General features: G+C 43.6%; 1 pseudogene; it reads right to left on the bottom strand.

Moving 5' to 3' along the window:
* Window positions 1-5468: 5468 nt before the first annotated feature.
* Window positions 5469-5586, bottom strand: LOC126419998 (5S ribosomal RNA; annotated as a pseudogene).
* Between the last annotated feature and the right edge of the window lie 5781 nt (window positions 5587-11367).

The following is an 11367-nucleotide window of genomic DNA, read 5'->3' as shown; positions in this document are numbered from 1 at the left end:
AGTATGGGTTGACCAGGATAGCCTGAATAATTGTGATAAACCCTGAGTTCAGATGGTGCAACAGTCCACGCTGCTGCCTAGTAAGCAGGTGATCTCAGGCCAAGATCTCAATCCAGAACCCATTTTCACTCATCGTGGCTAATTTTGCATAATGTCCTGATGCAGCTGACTCCAATAGTTCCTTCCTCTTCCTTTTTTTCTCCCCCATAAACCTTAAATTTATATAATATGAATCACAGCTGAAAATTCCACTCGGGGTCTATGTAAAAGAAAGTCTATATCTAATATTATACCTGATATCATATTATGTAATCAACTAACTACCACAAGGAAATTAAAATAAAACTAGAGTATTAAATAATAGTAATTGCACTGCATAAAAACGTGACCTATTACTATTTTTATATATGAAGATGGTATCTGTTCTTGCAGATCTCGAAGAATGAAATTACAATGAAATTCAGACCTTTAGCTGCTTACAGGCATTGTTAAACATCAATAGGGACAGTTGAAAATGTGTGCCCTGACAGGGACTGGAACCTGGGATCCCCTGCTTACATAGCAGATGCTCTATCTGACTGAGCCACAGAGGACACAGAGGATAGTGCAACTGCAGGGACTTGTCTCTGGTACACTCCTCGTGTGACTGACACTCCCAGCTTTCTGTCCACACACTACATTTGTAGTGCCCCTGCCCACTATACTCATTACTCGCAGTAGTCAATATATTGATTTCTGTAAGAGTTCGAGCAATGTGAGTGCATCAGCACTGAAGAAGATCATTGGCTGGTAAGCATTATGTATATATGAAGATGGTATCTGTTCTTTTGGACATGTCCGAAAGACATGTAGATAAGGCTTACTGGCCAATGATCTTCTTCAGTGTGGATACACTCACATTGCTCAAACTCTTACGGGAATCATTGGAGCACAACATCATGTTTTAAGGTTCACAGACATAGAAGGTTTCAGTTTCGGAATACGAGAGTTTAGAGACGTAGAGGTTTCCATTAAGTCTGGTAGACCTCCTTGCATTCATACATTAACTTGAGAGGTTTTACAAGCCTATGGGTCAGTAATTTATGAACTTCAATCATCAAAAACATAAAAGTCTCAAAATTCAGATTTAGGAGCTTTTGATAGTAAGCTGACAATATGTTCAATGATTCTGCAGCAAACCGATATTAGGAATATTGGTCTGCAGTTATGTGGATTTGTTCTTTTACTTATCTTATATACATGAATCACCTATACCTTTTCCACTTGGTTGGGACCTTGCAGTGGGTGAGAGATTTGCAATAAATTAAAGTTACGTAATTCTCCTGCATGAACGATTTCTTCAATGTGAAATTTAAAGCTTGGGCTTTTATTTTACCATCTTCAACTGCATCACAAGACTGATCAACAATTGACTGGATGGAAGCCTTAGGCCCACTCAGCAACTGGAATTTTCTTGGGTTCTCAGCCAAATCATTTGCTAAGGTATTACAGTGGTAGTTGTACGCTTAATGCATAGATCTTTTCACAGATGCAAGGATCTCTACTAACCTTTGCCTATTATTTGTGCATTCTCTTTTGAATTGAGAGTGCAAAAGCCTTTGCTTCCTCACTATTTTCCAAATTTCATTGTTAAACCACGGTGGGTCTTCTGTGTCCTTAATCAATTTACTAGGCATGTAGTTCTTCAGACCATGATTAACAATATGTTCAAATATTGTTCATAATTCATTTACATCCATCTTACATCAACTTAATGATGCCCGTTTGCTGTCTTAAGTGACATGCTAACAACTACTCATTTGCTCTTTCTAGCAGAAGTACTCCTAGGTTTTTTGACTGATTTATAACTTTTAGTAAAATAGTAGCCAAACTCACATCATAATTACTAATCCTCTTTTCTATACTGACACTGTCAATAAGGTCTGCCCTATTTTTGCTGTAAGGTCTAAGACTTTTCCATTGCATGTGGGCGGCTGAATTAGCTTCTCAAGACAGTTTTCAGAAAATATGTTCAAAAGTACTTTGCAAGATTATCTCTCTGTGTCCCTCACAATGAATCCAAGACATCCTAGTCTACACTTGATAGGTTAAAGTCACCTCCATCTAGTATCACACAATCTAGATATTTATGCTCCACTGACCAGGAGAAAGAAAACTGGCATTCTATGGATCGGAGCGTGGAATGTCAGATCCCTTAATCAGGCAGCTAGGTTAGAAAACTTAAAAAGTGAAATGGATAGGTTAAAGTTAGATATAGTAGGAATTAGTGAAGTTCGGTGGGAGGAGGAACAAGACTTCTGGTGAGGTGACTACAGGGTTATAAACACAAAATTAAATAGGGGTAATGCAGGAGTAGGTTTAATAATGAATAGGAAAATAGGAATGCGTGTAAGCTACTACAAACAGCATAGTGAACGCATTATTGTGGCCAAGATAGATATGAAGCCCATGCCTACGACAGTAGTGCAAGTTTATATGCCGACTAGCTCTGCAAATGACGAAGGAATTGAAGAAATGTATGATGAAATAAAAGAAATTATTCAGATAGTGAAGGGAGACGAAAATTTAATAGTCATGGGTGACTGGAATCCGTCAGTAGGAAAAGGGAGAGAAGGAAACGTAGTAGGTGAATATGGATTGGGGCTAAGAAATGAAAGAGGAAGCCGCCTGGTTGAATTTTGCACAGAGCATAACTTAATCATAGCTAACACTTGGTTCAAGAATCATGAAAGAAGGTTGTATACATGGAAGAAACCTGGAGATACTGACAGGTTTCAGATAGATTATATAATGGTAAGACAGAGATTTAGGAACCAGGTTTTAAATTGTAAGACATTTCCAGGGGCAGATGTGGACTCTGACCGCAATCTGTTGGTTATGAACTGTAGATTAAAACTGAAGAAACTGCAAAAAGGTGGGAATTTAAGGAGATGGGACCTGGATAAACTGAAAGAACCAGAGGTTGTACAGAGTTTCAGGGAGAGCATAAGGGAACAATTGACAAGAATGGGGGAAAGAAATATAGTAGAAGAAGAATGGGTAGCTTTGAGCGATGGAGTAGTGAAGGCAGCAGAGGATCAAGTAGGTAAAAAGATGAGGGCTAGTAGAAATCCTTGGGTAACAGAAGAAATATTGAATTTAATTGATGGAAGGAGAAAATATAAAAAAGCAGTAAATGAAGCAGGCAAAAAGGAATACAAACGTCTCAAAAATGAGATCAACAGGAAGTGCAAAATGGCTAAGCAGGGATGGCTAGAGGACAAATGTAAGGATGTTGAAGCTTATCTCACTAGGGGTAAGATAGATACTGCCTACAGGAAAATTAAAGAGACCTTTGGAGAAAAGAGAACCACTTGTATGAATATCAAGAGCTCAGATGGAAACCCAGTTCTAAGCAAAGAAGGGAAAGCAGAAAGGTGCAAGGAGTATATAGAGGGTCTATACAAGGGCGATGTACTTGAGGACAATATTATGGAAATGGAAGAGGATGTAGATGAAGACGAAATGGGAGATATGATACTGCGTGAAGAGTTTGACAGAGCACTGAAAGACCTGAGTCGAAACAAGGCCCCGGGAGTAGACAACATTCCATTAGAACTACTGACAGCCTTGGGAGAGCCAGTCCTGACAAAACTCTACCATCTGGTGAGCAAGATGTATGAGACAGGTGAAATACCCTCAGACTTCAAGAAGAATATAATAATTCCCATCCCAAAGAAATCAGGTGTAGACAGATGTGAAAATTACCGAACTATCAGTTTAATAAGTCACGGCTGCAAAATACTAACACGAATTCTGTACAGATGAATGGGAAAACTAGTAGAAGTGGACCTCGGCGAAGATCAGTTTGGATTCCATAGAAATATGGGAACACATGAGGCAATACTGACCCTACGACTTACCTTAGAAGCTAGATTAAGGAACGGCAAACCTACGTTTCTAGCATTTGTAGACTTAGAGAAAGCTTTTGACAATGTTGACTGGAATACTCTCTTTCAAATTCTGAAGGTGGCAGGGGTAAAATACAGGGAGCAAAAAAGCTATTTACAATTTGTACAGAAACCGGATGGCAGTTGTAAGAGTCAAGGGACATGAAAGGGAAGCAGTGGTTGGGAAGGGAGTGAGACAGGGTTAAAGCCTCTCCCCGATGTTATTCAATCTCTATATTGAGCAAGCAGTGAAGGAATCAAAAGAAAAATTCAGAGTAGGTATTAAAATCCATGGAGAAGAAATAAAAACTTTGAGGTTCGCCAATGACATTGTAAATCTGTCAGAGACAGCAAAGGACTTGGAAGAGCAGCTGAACGGAATGGACAGTGTCTTGAAAGGAGGGTATAAGATGAACATCAACAAAAGCAAAATGAGGATAATGGAATGTAGTCGAATTAAGTCGGGTGATGCTGAGGGAATTAGATTAGGAAATGAGACATTTAAAGTAGTAAAGGAGTTTTGCTATTTGGGGAGCAAAATAACTGATGATGGTTGAAGTAGAGAGGATATAAAATGTAGACTGGCAATGGCAAGGAAAGCATTTCTGAAGAAGAGAAATTTGTTAACATCGAGTATAGATTTAAGTGTCAGGAAGTTGTTTCTGAAAGTATTTGTATGGAGTGTGGAGGGTGGAGAGTAAAAATCATAGAGGGAGACCAAGAGATGAATACACTAAGCAGATTCAGAAGGATGTAGGTTGCAGTAGGTACTGGGAGATGAAGAAGCTTGCACAGGATAGAGTAGCATGGAGAGCTGCATCAAACCAGTCTCAGGACTGAAGACAACAACAACGGCAACAACCATACACTTCTTTTGAATGATTTTAGAACTGTCACAGTGGAAACAGGTAACTGGGTAAAAACATCCAACAATTAATTTGGTTTCACTGAGACCTGTTATATGTGGCCAGATAACATCACTGTCACACTCAACTTCAAACTCAATACAAACAGTATTCATGTCAACGGCAACCAACAATCCCCCTCCTGTGGTGTCTAATTTGCCTTTCTGATGTATGTTCCACAATTTGCTAAATATCTTAAGTTTCAGCCAGATCTCAGTCCCCAGGAATAATTTGAGCATGAAAGCTTTATCAGGAGGCGGTCAGTTCAGGTACTTTGTTATGAATACTTTGATAACTTACTGATAAAATGTTGGCAGTCGAAGTGTCTTTACTCCAAATGCAGTCTGACTGGCCTTTCTGTGAATCAACTGGCGAGAGTTGATCCAAGTGCCTCAAGCTACCACCTAAAACTAAAACTAAACTAAACTCTATCCAAAGAGGCCTTGGAAGGCCCAACAGTACAACTGGCTGCCGTTTCACCCTCAGCCCACAGAGGTCACTCGATGCGGATATGGAGGAACATGTGACCAGTACACCACTCTCCCAGCCATATGTCAATTTATGAGGCAGCTACCGCTACTTTTCAATCAAGTAGCTCCTCAGTTTGCCTCACAAGGGCAGAGTGCATCCAGTGTGCCAACAGCACTCGGCAGATCGGATGGTCACCCATCCAAGTGCTATCCCAGCTCGACAGTGCTTAACTTTGGTGATCTGACAGGAACCAGTGTTACCACTGCGGCAAGGCCGTTGGCCTGTCTACCCCCTAGCCTACAAAAATACCATGTGCACTCCACAAGTACAAGGGCAGTCCTACAAACTACCATCTGATTATGCTGGTCTAGAAATCTGAAGTCCAACTTTTACACAGTCAACAGAGCCCCTGGTTGAGATCCATGAAAGGACCCTGATCAGTTCTGGGAACAGTGCTACAGATTGCAAGGTCTCATTGCACCCTATCATGAGGCCAGCAGCTTCCACAGCCTTAGTCAGCTGCCTGTATGAATTGAGGATGGCCTCAGAACTCATATGACAGGTGTCATTGGTGCCACAACTTACAGACAACTGTATCCTGCATGCTCAATAACGCAGGCAGGGCCAATTAGGCAGGGCCACCTCTACGTATCAGATGAGGCACCTGTTTGTATCCCGCCTGGAAGGCGGCGCATGGGTCTGCTCCTGTAAACTGAAGGGTAGGTCGAAAGTAGGAAGTGAGTAGGAGCAGGAAAAGGTAAAAAAAGTCTCGGTACTGCTCTTAGAAATGGTTTTACTATATCGCAATATTAACTGAATACATAACTTGGCACTGAGGAGCGACACCTTAGACCCGTCACAAGTAGTACATAGTCTCAATAGCAAGCCAACACCATCTGAGGTTGAAGAGATGTTTCCAAGCCTTCTGCTCTTGATGAAATGGGCAGAATCTGCAGCAGAGCTCATAGATCTCAGACAGCGCCTGCTAGAGGGCACTATCGTTGGTGTCGGTCGTAGTGCCAACTTAAGTACTTGCACCTACACCATGGCATTGTGGCTATCGATACCACATCCCTCCCCCCCGAAACGATGCACCGTCATTGAGTATGGGTTCCAATGGCAGGTGGAGGGACCCAGGGGCAGCGCAGCTGTGGGGGCGGTCAGTGGAACAGCTGTGGCGCTGTCCAGCTGCAACCCTGAATTGCTCGTGAGGGGGAGAGGAAAACGTCCCGTGGAAAACCTGCCCAGGCCGCGCACTGCCACTGGGTATGCTCGGATGAGGAGGCAGAGCAACAATCTCCATGGGCGGTGACGGCGGTGGCGATAACGACGGCCAGAGGTGGGGCCGTGGCAGCGGTGAGAGGTGCCCATCTGGTGCAGGTGACTGGACTGGCAGCGGTGTCGACAGCAGGCGCACCTGCGGTGGAGGTGTGAGCGGCAGAGGTGCCGTTGGTGTAGTCGTGGGCTTAGGCGACAGAAGCCGTGAAGCCTCCAATTCTGCCAGAAAACAACCAGTGGCAGAAAACCAAGGATGGCACAAACAGATCTGGTTCCGGTGTTGCGTGACAGTGCCAGAGGGACCAGAAATGACAAATAAGGCACGGCCATGGTGGCGAAGAATGCGCCCCTGCTCCCAGCGCTGCCTGCAAGGGAAAATGCGATACAACACCAAAGCATGCAGTGCCAAGCCAGAACGAGGTGAAGCAGTCAGAGCATGCGGCAGTGGGTGCAATAGCTACAGGAGTGACCGATGGGTGTGGCCATGGTAGCAGTTCCGCTGGGGAACAGGTGCTGCACAGCTGAGAGCGATATGAAGCAAGGAAAGTCCAGAGCACGCACTCGTGAGAGTGCATGGACTGAACTTGCTCATCTGTGACTTTCAGGATCGCCGTTCAACTGGGGATGGAATGGGGCTGAGGTGAGATGGCGAATGCCATTAGCAGCACAGAACGCTTCAAACTCTGAGGACACGAATTGGGGGCCATTGTCAGAGACAATAACTTCAGGAAGGCCCTCAACGCAAAAAATAGATGTCAAAGCCTGAATAGTACTGGCAGATGTAGTAGAAGACATAAGTAAAACAAAAGGAAAGTTTCTGTACGCATCAATAACTATCAACCAGCGGGTGTCCCAGAATGGACCCGCAAAATCAATATGAACGCACTGCCAAGGCGCAGTAGGAATCGGCCACACAAAGAAGCACTGGCGGGGAACAGATTGATGCTCTGTGCAAGAGTGACAGTTAGCAAGTAAATTCTCAATTTGTTTATCAATGTTGAACCAAGTGTAGTGATGACGCGCTAATTGCTTCGCCTGCACTATACCCCAATGACCAGCATGCAGTAAACAGAGGATTTCCGATTGCAACGGACGAGGTACAACCACACTAGACTGATCATTGTTGGTTCATAACAAGAGAACACCACGGTGTACAGACAAGTTGTGAGATTTCGCAAAGTAATGCCATACAAGTGGATCATGAATCTGCATAGCAGATTGAGGCCATTGAGTATGAATATGCTGCAAAAGAATCTGCAAAGAAACATTGGTGGCTGTTGTGGAGGCTATGCGACGAAAATCCACCTGAAAACCATAAGCTAAGTCCTTATCTTGCGAATCAATAAACGTGCAAGACAGTTCGGAAGAACCAAAAACTTCGTCAGGACTGATAGGTAGATGAGACAAAGCATCAGCATTGCCATGCTGGGCCATAGGCCAAAACAAGATTTCGTAATTGTAGTTAGACAAAAACAAAGACCAACGTTGCAATTTTTGTGCAGTACAGGGTGAAACGACGATGTCAAAGGCTTATGGTCAGTTACCAAATAGAACTTGGAACCATACAAAAAATAATTAAACTTAATTACTCCATATACAATTGCTAAAGCTTCTTTCTCAATTTGAGAATAGTTTTGCTGGGCCGAACTGAGCAACTTAGATGCAAAAGCGATCAGGCGATCGACAGAATTAATGCGGTGCGAGAGAACCACTCTGATGCCGAGAGAAGATGCATTGACAGCCAAAACAAGTGGTTTGGAGGGATCAAAAGGAATCAAACAGCAATCACTCAACAAAGCAGACATGAACTTGTGGAAAGCAGCATCACATTCCAAAGACCAAACAAAAGGAACGTTCTTACGCTGAAGGTGATGCAAAGGCGCTGCAGTATTTGGTATAAACCGAATATAATATGTAAGTTTTCCCAACACAGACTGAAGTTCTTTCAAGTTCCTGGGCGCTGGCAAGTCTCTAATTGCACTGAGACGTGACGGCGAGGGGTGGATACCCTGTCTGTCAATCATATGTCCTATATACTGAATCTCAGTTTGAAAAAACTTGCACTTGTCTTTGTTACACTTTAGTCCTGCCTGTGAAAGCACAGTAAATAAGGCACACAAATGCTGAAAATGTTCATCATGGGTATGACTTGATACAACTGCATTGTCCAGATAATTGGAACAACCAGGGACAGTGGCACACAACTGCTGCAAGTAAGACTGAAAAATAGCAGGAGCCGAAGCACAACCGAACGGAAGGCTGCAAAACTTTAACAAGCCAAGGTGGGTGTTGATCACAAAATAGTGCTGCAGCTGTTCGTCGAGTGGAATCTGAAAGTATGTGTCCTGCAAGTCAATCGTGGAAAAGAATTTTCCCACACCAAGCTTATCAAAAATGTCTTCAGGACGCAGTAAGGGAAACGTAGCTACCACTGTCTAGGGATTTACTGTAGACTTAAAGTCAGCACAAATACAGAGACAACAGTTTGGTTTCTTCACACACACTGTAGGTGAAGCCGATGGTGAAGCAGAAACAGGTTCAATGACACCACTATCTTGCAAATGTTTAAGTTCAGCAGCTACAGCGCCATGCAGTGCATGCAGTACTGGGCATGTGCGCTGGAAAATAGGCATGGCATTGTCTTTAACTACAACATACACTGTGAAGTCTGTGGCTCAACCAAGGCCATCAGAAAAGAGTTCAGCAAAATCATTGCATAGTGCGGCAACATTGTCTGCATGGTTGATGCAAAGTACATTGTCCTGAATTGCAAGGCCAAAAAGTTCAAATGCGTCCATGCCAAAAATGTTCATAGCATCACTAGAGCGGAGCACATGGAAAGACACTGTATGGGTCATTGCACCATACGTGGCTTGCAAGCTACACACGCTGAGCACTGAGATTTCCTGTCCAGTAAATGCAGTCAGTGTGGAATGTGAAAGATGAAGCGGGGGCGAACCAAGCAAGTCATAAGTTGATTTCTTCAGTAAAGAAACTGATGCACCAGTGTCCAGCTGCATGTGAACAGAATGTCCACACTTGTTCAAAGTCATAAAAAGTTTCCTCGCATCGCGCTGAATGCGAGAGGAAATGTCTGGCAAAACTTGATTCACAAGATGAGCTGTCGAAACACGTGAAGCAGAAGGCTTTTAATAAATGGCATTAACGTCCATAGGCTGATGTGAATCATGACCATGGAGGTTGCCAATGCGGTGACGCCCACTCGAGTCATGCAAATGGGAGACAAGTTGCGAATTAGTGTTTCTCTTACTACACACAGCTTGCACATGTCCTTTCTTATTACAAAAATAACGCTGTGCTTGACGGGATGGCAACTGTCCCGCTAGTGGGCACGAAAGCAGTTCGAACATGATTTCAGTTTCTGAGTAGGTGCCAGGTGTGAAACCTGTTTATGTGCGCGTGAGCGGGAGGGCACGTGTTGTGCCGCACTAACAGTACACACACCCAGGCTTACGTCGAATGTGAAAGTAACCGTGTCTAATGTATCTTGTCTGTCTAGCAAGTCCACGACTTCCTGCAAAGATGGGTTTTTAAATCTGAGGATTTGTTCGCCAATGAGGTGAGCTGCCACATTCTGCGCAATAGCATCTCTAATCATTATATCTGTATATGAGCATCCACATGAGCAATTAAAGCCACAATCAGATGTTAGTCCCTGAAGTCCACGAACCAAGCTTTATTGGACTGAGTAGGGCCACACCGGAGGTGAAAGAATTTGTAGTGTGCAGCTACCACATTTACACTGTCACAGAATTCAAAGCGTCAATCACTTCGTCGTAAGTTTTAATTTCTGGGTGGGTGGTGGGAAACAACTTGACGAGCACATGGTATAACACAACACCTGTGTTGGCAATGAAAAAAGTAAGCCACTCTGTACCTGGTATGTTGTAAGCTGTGAAGTGTGCCTCGAGCTGGGCAATGTATTCTGGCCAGCGTTCAATGTCAGGATTGAAGGCACGAAATGGTATGACCACTCAATTTATGGCAGCAAGCAGTTGAGTCATTTACTGAGCCTGAAAACGTACAATATCAGACAGTGAAGCCTGTTCCTGTGGTGAAGCCATGGTTTACACAAATGAAAGTCTTATAGCAACTGTGGGAAGCTGTCATACACTCACATGGTCACACTGGGATATCACAAAAAAAAAAAAAATAAAGCAGTAACGAGCCAAAAAGGAAATGATAGAGAGGAAAAAAATTTTTAATCCCTGTTCATCGCCAGCTTTTGTATCCCGTATGGAAGGCGGTGCATGGGTCTGCTCCTGTAAGCTGCTCTTGATGAAATGGGAAGCATCTACAGTGGAGTTCGTAGATCTCAGACAGCACCTACTAGAGGGTGCTATTGTTGGTGTTGGTCATAGTGCCAACTTAAGTACTTGCACCTACACCGTGGCATCGTGGCTATTGATACTACACCCCTAGCAGACATACCAGGTGCACAATGAATTTCTTGCCAGTTCTGAACATTATCTTTCAAAGGGGCTCCCCATAATGCACCTAACATAGGAGCTTTCAGTAACTAGCAATCCTCTACCCACATGTGCCTGCTTGGACCCTGCTGAGGGAACACCCATCTGTTTACTCACAGGGCAAATAGGCAAAGTCAAATAGTCAGCCTCCACATTGGCCCTATATCTTGAGTGAAGTGACTGCATTGCCACTGCTACTGTCATGATGGATTCACCGTGTTGGGTACACTAGGAGGTGCCTCAGCAACAGAGTATGTGGGCGAAATGAAGTGGCACCTGTGGGTGAAACAAAGC

Source organism: Schistocerca serialis, chromosome 9 (assembly GCF_023864345.2).
Source record: "Schistocerca serialis cubense isolate TAMUIC-IGC-003099 chromosome 9, iqSchSeri2.2, whole genome shotgun sequence".
NCBI classification, from domain to species: Eukaryota; Metazoa; Arthropoda; class Insecta; order Orthoptera; family Acrididae; genus Schistocerca; species Schistocerca serialis.
The sequence above is the reverse complement of the archived record's forward strand: the minus strand, read 5'-3'. Positions and strand labels throughout refer to the sequence as shown.